Below are 12,009 nucleotides of genomic sequence, written 5' to 3'. Positions count from 1 at the left end.
ATTTAAGGGGCCTGATACATGAGTTTGTGTTCTGAGTCATTTTGGTCTTGAAAGGGGAGAGAAGAGAAAAGAATAGTAGAGAGCACCTTTATCTTCTGTCTTTCCACCTACCTACACACACGTATGTTTGTACATATCTAAACTTTATTCTCAATTCTGCAAAGCAGCTAGCTTCATTTTACAGATGAATGTTTTAGTAAACATACCCCAGCCCTGGTGCAGTGGCTCACGCCTGTAATCCCAACCCTTTGGGAGGCTGAGGCGGGCAGATCACTTAAGGTCAGGAGTTTGAGACCAGCCTGGCCAACATGGCAAAACCCGGTCTATATTTAAAATAGAAAAACTAGCCAAGCGTGGTGGTGTGCGCCTAAAATTCCAGCTACCTGGGAGGCTGAGGCACAACAATAGCTTGAGCCCGGGAGGCAGAGGTTGCAATGAGCCGAGATTGTGCCACTGCACTCCAGCCTGGGTGACAGAGAGACTTTGTCTTAAGAAAACACACAAAACAACAATATACCCCAAAGTGATGTTGGTATTACACAGATCTCAAAACCCAGAGAAGTTTGATAGCTCTTCATTCCCTAGTACATTGCTGATGACTCATTGTCATTAGTTTGCAACTGATCTCAAGCGCTCCCAGAGCTCTCTGGGATACTAGGAGAGAATATCCTGAGGTTTTTTTAGGGAGCTAGTCAAACCTGTGCTCTGAAACAGGTTTGGACAGTTTTGACAATGACAGGTCACAGGTCAGAGCTCCCAAATTCATATCTCCTGTCAAGATACCGCTGCTGCCATCACTAGATTTGCATTTCCATTACACGGTGACCAAATTTACTCTTATATTTTTCTGATAACCAGAACTTGCTGGTGGACATGTATCCTTGCTATGAGTCACTGTCACCTCTGGTTATAGCAGTGGAGCAAAGTGGTAATGGGAAAATTCCTAGGTTTTTGGCCTGAGTAAAAGGGTGGATAGAAGTAGATGACAGGTGGGGAACATGGTGAGAGGAGCAGGAAGAGTTTTAGCAAAAGAGCTAGCATGTCAAGGCTACATGTGAGAGTATGGCACTTTCAAGGTAATAAGTGAAGTCTGGAGAAATGCCTCACCCTAGGATGAAGTATGTGGGCAACTGAGGAGGTTGAAGAACCAAGTTCAAAGGAGGCCCCTAGAGATTAATCTAGAGAACCAAGCACTGTGGGATTCCCACATCTAAAAATGTTGCCTTCATTCATCCATTCATTCAGTAAACATTTAGCAGTGTAGGACTGGCATTGTTTGAGGAGGGATGCCCTGGATTTGGAGATCTTAACATGTAACTAGAGAATACATTGGCATCCTGGGCTGTGGTGAGAACTACCACCCAAAAGGTAACTCCTTGCCGGAGTCAGCAAACTAACATCTGTCCTTTTTCTAACATTTGTATCATATGGAACCACTTTTTTTTTTTTTTTTTTTTTTTGAGACAGAATCTTGCTCTCTCGCTCAGGGTGGAGTGCAGTGATGCGATCTTGGCTCAGTGCAACCGCTGCCTCCCAGGTTTAAGTGATTTCCTGCCTCATCCTCTTGTATGTGTATTTCATTCGTGTTTATAAATTTACAACCTGGGCATAATAAAAGCATTTGTTTTTGTCTTTTCCCCATTTGCTCATGTTATAATGACACAGTCTTCCTCCATTGTCCTTTGTGGGTGCAGTTAGATGCCCCCGCTCTGGTATGAGCAGGCCAGGGTTCAAATGCTGCCTTTGTTACATACCAACTGCAGCTCCAGAATGTAAGATGGTAAAAAAAAAAACACCACCTGCACAGGACCGTTGTGAGGATTAATGAGTGTCAGTTTAAATGCTTCATAACTGGTAGTTGCTGTTTCTGAGTTTATCAGGAAACCCCTTATCATGAACAATTTGTCTCCTTAATCTTTTTTCTTCCTTTTCTGCTTCAATATATCTCATGCCTCTGGCAAACCAATACTCCTGGCGGGCTAGGTGATTGGCTCTTGGCGCCTTCTCTAAGGCTTTTTCTTGTCCGTTCCCCCTGCCTATTTATAGGTGGTGCAAAAGTAATCGCGGTTTTTGCTATTTGTAAAAAATTGCAAAACCACAGTTACTTTTGCACCAACCTAATACATACTCCAGGCCAAACTGGGAGGCGTTGGGGTGCACACAGGGAGACAAGAATAGGCTGGCCTGAGGGTGAAGAGCGCAGGCCCCGCAGGGTCAACCCGGCCAGCGGTCACGAAAGGAGGTGAAGTTGAGGGGAGGCGACATAGGGCAGGAAGAGGGGAGGACAAACGGGGTGCACATGGGGACCGTGGCGATGACACGGAAGGGACAGCCAGTTAGAGTGTAGGCCCACTTAGGCGATGAAGGGCAGGTGAAGAAATCCCGTTCCATCTTCCTGCAGTCCTCCCTTGGGGAACCCCCATCCTATCCTGCTCTGGACCAGGGCGGTTCTTGGAGGGCCCGCTATCGAGATGAGGCCTCCGAGCCGCCCAGAATAGACTCCGAAGTGCGCGCAGCTGACCCCGCGGTTTCCTTGCGCCCTCTAGGGTGAGTGGGCGAGCTGCGCGCCCCCGTGCGAACAGAAGCGGGGTCAGCACCGTAGCGGCTGGAAACGCGGTTGACAGCGGGGCCCAGCTTGCAGGGCTCCTGGTCGCAGGGGCGGGGCCCGCCGCCGGTTTCTAAGGGCTTGGCTGCGTTCCTGCAGTCATGATCAGGGGTCTTCGCTGTCTCCCATCCCCTCCTGGAGAAAGAACGCAGCTTCTAACGCCTTCTCGGTTGGGCACCCTTCTGGGGAAAGCTCCGCCTACCATTGCCCTTGTACCTGCCCTCTCTCTCCCTTTCCTGAAGTGACTGCCTGTCTCTTGCATCATGTTGTGAATGTGTGGAGATCTTGGCGCTGCAGCAGCGTCGGAGATTGGATCCAGCCCACGGAGAGGTCCCCGGACTCCATTTGTCCGTCCCCAGGGCAGGGGCCTCGGAAGAGCAAGGGGGAGGAGCTGATCTAGCCGGCTGATCTTTGTGGCTTAGACAAAACTTTAGAGTTTATTTGTCCTTCTGACCATGCTCTCAGATCAGATGGACAAGATTAGCCTTACACTTAGAAGCGTTGTGGTGCAAGACTAGTGACTTTTTTCCCCCTCCCTCCCTTTCCTTCCTTCCTTTCCTCCCTCCCTCCCTCCCTCCCTCCTTCCCTCCCTTTCTTCGTTCCCTTTATCCACCTCCTTCTCTTTTTTCTTTTTGAGACAGAGTCTCACTCTGTTACTCAGGCTGGAGTGCAATGGCATGATCATCACTCACTGCAGCCTCGACCTTGTGGGCTCAGGTGATCCTCTCACCTCAGCCTCCCAAGTAGCTGGAACGACAGGCCCACACAACCACGCCCGGCTAATTAAAAAAATTTTTTTTTTTTGTAGAGACAGGGTCTCACTATGTTGCCCAGGCTGGTCTCGAACTCCTGATATTAAGCTATTCTCGCTCCTTGGCCTACCAAGATGCTAGGATTACAGGTGTGAGCCACTGTGCCCAGCCATGACTTTTTTTTTTCCTTCTTTTTTAACCTGAAGCTGTAGCCCATGTCAGTAAAGCCTGCAGCTAATGTTTCCTCTCTAACTGTGTAATCTCCCTTAGATATTATGAACAATACCACAGGATGTACACCCACTGTGATATTAGGAGTAATATCTCCCTAAGATATTACGAATAATGTCAAAGGGAGTACCCCCACTGTGATATGAAGGTAGTATTTCCCTTAGATATTACGAATAGTGTCACAGGGTGTACATTCACTGTGATATTAGGAGTAATATCTCCCTTAGATATTAGGAATAATATCACAGGGTGTACAGCCACTGTGATGGTAGCATTAAGATCTTTCTTAGATATTATGAACCCACTGTGACATTAGGAGTAATAGCTCCCTGAAATGAATAATATCATAGGGTATACATCCACTGTGAAATTAGAAGTAATATCTCCCTTAGATATTATGAATATTATCACAGGGTGTATAACCACTATGATATTAGAAGTGATATCTCTCTTAGATATTACAGATAATATCAAAGGGTGTACATACAGGGTATAAACCCACTGCGATATTAGGAGCAATATCTCCCTTAGGTATCATAAATAATATCACAGGATGTATAGCCACTGTGATATTAAAAGTAATGTTTTCCTTAAATATTATGAATAATATCAAACAATGCACATCTACTTTGATATTAGGAGTAATGCATTCCTTATATTACAAATAATAGTAAAGGTTGTACATCTACTGTGATATTAGGAGTAATGTCTCCCTTAGATATTATGAATAATATAACCCCACCATGATATCATTAGTAATATTCAGGGGGGAAGAGGATGATAATACTGCCAATATCTCAGGGGGTGTACACCCCACTGTGATATTGTTCATAATATCAAGGGAGGGAGAGGTTGATATTAATTCCAATATCGCTGCCGTTGTAGATATCCCTGTGATACTGTTCATAATACACAGAGGGGGACAGTATGATATTACTCCCAACATCGCAGGGGATGTACACCTTCCTGTGATATTGTTTGTAATATCCGGGGGGAGAGGATGATATTACTCGCAATATTGCAAGGGGTGTACACCCCCCTGTGATATTGCTTGTAGCATCCAGGAAAAGAGAGGATGATATTACTCCCAATATCGCAGGGTGTGTACAGCCTCTGTGATATTGTCCGTAATATCCAGGGTGGAGAGGATGATATTACTTCCCATATCGCAGGGTGTGTACACCCCCCTGTAATATTGTCTGTAACATCCAGGAGTGGAGAGGATGATATTATTCTCCATATTGCAGAATGTGTACACCCCGCTGCGATACTGTTCCTATCATCCAGCGGGAGAGAGGATCATATTACTCCCCATATCGCAGAAGGTGTACACCCCCCTGTAATATTGTTCATAACATCTGGCGGGGAGGGGATGATATTACTTCCCATATCGCAGGAGGTGTTCACCCCCCTGTGAAATTGTCCATAACAGCAAGAGGGAGAGGGAATGATATAACTCCCCATATCGCAGAGGGTGTACACCCCCGTGTAATATTGTACTTAACATCCAGGGGCAGGGAGGATGATATTACTCCCCATATAGCAGGGAGCGGACACTTCCTGTGATATTCATATTCAGGGGGGAAGAGGATGATATTGTTCTCCATGTCACAGAGGGTGTACACCTTCCTGTGATATTGTCGGTAATATCCAGGAAGAGAGAGGAAGATGTTAGTCCTCATATCGCAGGGGGTGTACACCCCCCCCCGCGATATTATCCATAATATCAAGAAAGGGCGAGGATAAAATTACTTCCCATATCGCAGCGGGGAGGAAGATGTTACTCTTCATATCCCAGTGGGTGTACACCCCCCTATGATATTGTTTATAATATCCAGAAGAGGAGAGGATGATGTTACTCCCCGTATCGCCGGGTGTGTACACCCACATGCGATATTGTTCGTAATATTTGGGGGGAGAGAAAACGATATTACTCCACATATTGCAGGGGGTGTGTACCCCACTGAGATATTGTTCATTATATCCAGAGGGGAGATGATATTACTCCCAATATCATAAACACCCTTTGTGTACATTTTCTGTGATATTGTTCATAATATCCAGGGTGGCAGAGGATGATATTACTCCCAATATCGCAGGTTGGGTACACCCTCCTTTGATATTGTTCGTAATATTCAGCTGAGGAGAGGATGATATTACTCCGAATATCATGGGGGGTGTACAACGCCCCGTGATATTGTTCATAATTTTCAGGGGGGAAGAGGATGATATTACCCTGAACATCGCAGGAGGTGTACACCCCCCTGTGATACTGTTCATAATATCCAAGGGGGGGAGAGGATGATATTACTCCCTATATCGCAGGAGGTGTGCACCATTCTGTGATATTGTTCTTAATATCCGGAGGGGGAGAGGATGATATTACTCCCTATATCGCAGGTGGTGTACATCCCCCTGTGATATTATTAATACTATCCAGAGGGGGAGAGGATGATATTACTCCCTATGTTGAAAGAGGTGTATACACCTCTGTGATTTTGTTCGTAATATCCTGGTGGGGAGATGATGATATTACTCCCAATATCGCAGAAGGTGTACACCCCCCTGTGATATTGTTCCTAATATCCAGGGAGGGTGAGGATGATATTAATCCCAATATCACAGGGGGATGTTCACTCCCCTGTGATATAGTTTGTAATATTTAGAAAGGTAGAGGATGATATTAGTCCCAATATCGCAGGGGGTGTACACGTCCTGTGATATTGTTTGTAATATCCAGTGAGGGGAGAGGATATTACTCTCAACATCGCAGCGGGTGTACATTACCCTGTGATATTGTTTTTAATATTCAGGGGAAGAGAAGATGATATTACTCCCAATGTCACAGGGGGTGCACCCCCCCGTGGTATTGTTTGTAATATTCAGGGAAGAAGATGATATGATTTTCAATATCGTAAACACCCTGTGTGTGCAAAGTCTGTGATACTGTTTGTAATATCCAAGGGAAGAGAAGATGATATTACTTCCCATATCGCAGAAGGTGTACATTTCTCTGCGATATTGTTCGTGACATTAAGGTGGGGAAAGGATGATATTACATCTCATATCGCAGGGTGTGTACACCCACTGTGATATTAGGAGTAATATCTTTCTTAGATATTATGAGTAATATAATACACAGTAGGTGTAAACCCATGGTGATATTATGAGTGATATCTCCCTTAGATATTACGAATAATATTACAGGGTTTACACCCACTGTGATACTAGGGGTAATGTCTCCCTTAAATATTACAAATAATTGAATAGTATCACAGAGTGTACACCCACTGTGATATTAGTAGGAATATTTCCCTAGGATATTACAAATAATATCACAAGGTGTACACCCACCATGATATTAAAAGTAGTATCTCTGTTAGATATTATAAATAATATCAAAAGGTGTACACCCACTGTGATATTATAACATCTCCTTTAGATTTTATGATTAATATCACAGGGTGTACACCCACTGTGATATGAGGTGTACTATCTCCCTTACCTATTACGAATAATATCACAGGGTGTATATCCACTGTGATATTAAAGGTACTATCTCCCTTAGATATTATGAATAATATAACAGGGTGTACACCCACTGTGATATTAGAAGTCATATCTTCCTTACATTTTATGAATAATATTACAGGGGGTGCATACACAGGGTGTACACCCACTGTGATATTACGAGTAAGGTCTCCCTTAGATATTACGGATAATATCACTGGGTTTACACACAGGGTGTACAACCACTGTGATATTAAAGGTAATATATTCCTTAGATATTACAAATAATATCACTGTAATATTATGAGTAATATCTCCCTTATATATTACAAATAATATCACAGGGTGTATACACAGGGTGTACATCCACTGTGATATTAGGAGTAATATCTCCCTTAGATATCATGAATAATATCACTGGGTTTACACACAGGGTGTATACCCATTGAGATATTAGGTGTACTACCTTCTTTAGATACAACAAATAATATCACAGGATGTACACCCACTTTGATATATGGAGTAATATCTTTTTTAGATATTACGAACAATATCACAGTGGGTGTACACACAGTGTACTGCACCACTGTGATATTAGAAGGAATATCTTTTAGATATTACGACTAATATCACATTTTGTACACACAGGGTCTACACCCCCAGTAGTATTAGGAGTAATATCTTTTCGATGTTGTAAATAATATCACAGGCTGTACATCCACGGTTTTATTAGAAGGAATATCTTTTGGATATTGTCAATAGTATCACAGGGTGTACCCCCATGGTGATATTAGGAGTAATATCTTTTAGATATTGTAAATAATATCACAGCGTGTACACCCAAGGTGATATTGGGAGTAATATCTTTTAGATACCGTGAATAATATCATCACGTGGTGTACACCCACTGTGATATTAGGAGTAATGTCTTTTAGATATTATGAATAATATCATCACAGGTGATACTCCCACTGTAAACACTCTGAAAGGCTACTTCATCAATATCACAGTATGTAAACCCCCTGTAAACACTGATATGATAAATATCAGAAGCAATATTTCATCAATATCACAGCGTGTAAACACTGTTACATGATAAATATCAGAAGCAACATTTAATCAATATGACAGTATGTAAACCTATGTAAACACTTTGGTATGACATATATCAGAGACAATATTTCATCAATATCACAGTGTGTAAACACGCTGTGTAAACACTGTGATATGACAAATATCAGAAACGATACTTCATCAATGTCATAGTGTGTAAACACTCTGTAAACACAATGATATGGCAAATATCGGAAGTGATATTTCATCAGTATCATAGTGTGTAAACCCCCTGTAATCACTGTGATATGATAAACATCAGAAGGGGTATTTCATCACTATCACAGCATGTAAACACTGATATGATAAATATCAGAATCAATATTTCATCAATATCACAGAGTGTAAAGTTCCTGTAAATAGTGATATGATAAATATCAGAAGCGATATTTCGTTAATATCACAGTGTGTAAACACTCTGTAAACACTGTGATTTGATAAATATCAGAAGCTTTATTTCATTAATATCACAGTGAGTAAAAGATCGGTGTAAACACTGTGATTTGATAACTATCAGAAGCGATATTTCATTAATATCACATTGTGTAAACACTGTAAACACTTTGATACGATAAATATCAGAAGTGTTATTTCATTAATATCAGAGTGTAAACAGTGTGTAAACACTGTGGTATGATAAATATCAGAACCAATTTTTCATTATCACAGTATGTAAACACTGTGTGTAAACACTGCAATATGATAAATTTCAGAAGCGGTATTTCATTAATATCACGGTGTGTAAACTCTGTAATATGATAAATATCAGAAGCGATATACCATTAATATCACAATATGTAAACACTCTGTGTAAACACCGTGATATGAAAAATATCAGAACGGATATTTCGTTTATATCACACTGTGTAAACACTGTGATATATCAGCAGTGATATTTCATGAATATCAGTGTGTAAATGCTCTGTGTAAACACTGATATATCAGAAGCAATATATCATTAATATCAAAGTGTGTAAACACTGTGTAAACACTATGATATGATAAATATCAGCAGTGATATTTCATTAATAACAGTGTGTAAACACTCTGTGTAAACACTGTGATATGAAAAATATCAGAACTGATATTTCATTAATATCACAGTGTGTAAACTGAGAAATATCATAACAGATATTTCATTAATATCACAATGTGTAAACACTGGATATTATAAATATTACAGTGATATTTTATTCATATAACAGTGTGGAAACACTGGCTATTATAAATATCACAGGGATATTTCATTTATATCTCTGTGCATAAAGAGTGGATATTATAAATATCATTGATATTTCATTTATAGCCCTAAATGTGGAAACACTGGATATTATATATATATCACAGCTGTATCTCATTTATATCTCTGTGTGGAAACACTGGATATTATAAATATCACAGCAAGATTTCAACTTTATCCCTGTGTGGAAACAGTGGATATTATAAATATCACGGTGATATTTCATTTATATCCCTTTGTGGAAACACTGGATATTTTAGTATTTCATTCATATCCCTATGTGGAAACACTGGATATTTTAATATTTCATTCATATCCCTGTTTGGAAACACTGGATAGTTTAAGATTTCATTCATAGCACGGTGTGGAAACACTGCATAGTATAATATTTCATTCATATCCCTGTGTGAAACACTGAATATTATAATATTTCATTCATAGCATAATGTTAGAAACACTGGATATTATAATATTTGATTCATAGCACAGTGTGGAAACACTGAATATTATTTCATTCATAGCACAGTTTGGAAACACTGGATATTATAATATTTCATTCATAGCACTGTGTGAAAACACTGAATAGTATAATATTTCATAGCACTGTGTGAAAACACTGAATAGTATAATATTTCATAGCACAGTGTGGAAACACTGGATAGTATATTTCATACATAGCACAGTGTGGAAACACTGTATATTATAAATGTAACAGCGATATTTCATTAATATCACAGTGTGAAACAATGGATATCGGTAGTGATATTGATGATGTTATGAACATAATACAGTGTGTTAAAATTGCCTTTTCACCCTGGATGTCAGTGGTAATATCATGGATATTATGAATAATATCACAGGGTGCGAACACAGTGTGTTCACACCCTGGATATCAGTAGTAACATCATAGACATGAATATCACATCCTGGGGTGAAACCCCGTTAACAAAAAACAGTGTAGGTTATCCTGGATATCAGTGAGTGAGATCCGGCCACTGCACTCCAGCCTGGGTGACAGCGCAAGACTCCGTCTCAAAAAAAAAAAAAAAAAAAAAAAAAAAAAAAAAAAAAAAAAAAACATCAGACATGAATATCACAGGGTGTTAACACAGTGTATTATCCTGGATATCAGTAGTGGATCAGTATCAGGATATCATCCTGGATATCACAGGGTGATATTATTCATAATATCATGGATATTAATTGTATTAACACCCTGGATATCAATAGTAATACACTGGATATTGTGAATAATATCAGAGGGAGTTAACCCAGTTTAACACCCTGGATGTCAGTAGTAATACATTGGATATTATGAATAATATCACAGTGTGTTAACAACAGTGGATATCAGTAGTAATATCGTGGATATTAGGAAGAATATCACAGTTTGTTAACACAGTATGTCAACACTGGATATTAGTGATGTTATGAAAAATATCACAATGTATTAACACTGGACATTAGTAGTAATATCATGAATATTCTGAATAACATCACAGTATGTTAACATAGTGTGTTAACACTGAATATCAGCATTAATATCATGGATATTATGAATAATATCACAGTGTGTTAACATAGTGTGTTAACACTGGATATTAGTATTAATCTCTAATGTGTGTTAACAGTAGTAATATCATGGATATGAATAATATCACAGTGTGTGACATTGATAATATTATTAATGTCATAAATAGTATCACAGTGTGATAACACTGGATATTATTAATATATAGATATTAGTAATATCTAATATCTATAATCGATATTAATATAACACTGGATATCACTAATATGATAGATAATATAGATATTAGTAATATCACAGTGTTTTAACAGTGTGCTAACACTGGATATTATTGTCACAAATATTAGTAATATCACAGTGTGCTAACACTGAATACTATGAATATCATAGATGTTAGTAATACCACAGTGTGTTAACACAGTGTGCTAACACTGGGTATCATTAACATAACAGATATTAGTAATATCACAGTGTGCCACTATTAATATAAGTGTTAATACTATTGACATTCTATTATTAATATAACAGTGTTAACACTATATTATTAATGTGTTAATACTATATTATTAATATGAGTGTTAATACTACTAACACTGTATTCTTAATATGATGATGTTAACACTACATTACTAATATAAGTCTTAACACTATTATATTAATATAGTGTTAATAATATTAACACTATTATATTAATAATATAGCATTAACACTATTAATAATATAGTGATATTTTTCATAACATCACTAATATCCAGTGTTGACATACTGTGTTAACACACTGTGATATTCTTCCTAATATCTACGATATTACTACTGATATCCACTGTTGTTAACACACTGTGATATTATTCATAATATCCAATGTATTACTACTGACATCCAGGGTGTTAATAATAGTGTGTTAACTACATTGTTAACTAATAATAGTTAACGCCATTAATAATATAGTGTTAACGCTATATTATTAATATAATAGTGTTAATACTATTAACACTATATTATTAATATAATATATTACGCAGTGTTA

General features: G+C 38.9%; 1 protein-coding gene across 2 annotated transcripts in view; it reads right to left on the bottom strand.

Moving 5' to 3' along the window:
- The window catches only part of ATP5MF (ATP synthase membrane subunit f), a 140,104-nt gene that overhangs the window by 123,024 nt on the left and 5,071 nt on the right, over positions 1-12,009 (bottom strand). Inside the window, exon 1 of one of the 2 annotated variants that reach the window (XM_050784185.1) lies at positions 5,397-5,400. The exons of the other annotated variant lie outside the window; for it this stretch is intronic. The gene's annotated coding sequence lies outside the window, so the exon portion shown is untranslated. Of the gene's footprint in view, positions 1-5,396; positions 5,401-12,009 lie in introns of those variants that run through there. 2 annotated transcript variants of the gene reach the window in all.

Source organism: Macaca thibetana, chromosome 3 (assembly GCF_024542745.1).
Source record: "Macaca thibetana thibetana isolate TM-01 chromosome 3, ASM2454274v1, whole genome shotgun sequence".
Lineage (NCBI taxonomy): Eukaryota > Metazoa > Chordata > Mammalia > Primates > Cercopithecidae > Macaca > Macaca thibetana.
The sequence above is the reverse complement of the archived record's forward strand: the minus strand, read 5'-3'. Positions and strand labels throughout refer to the sequence as shown.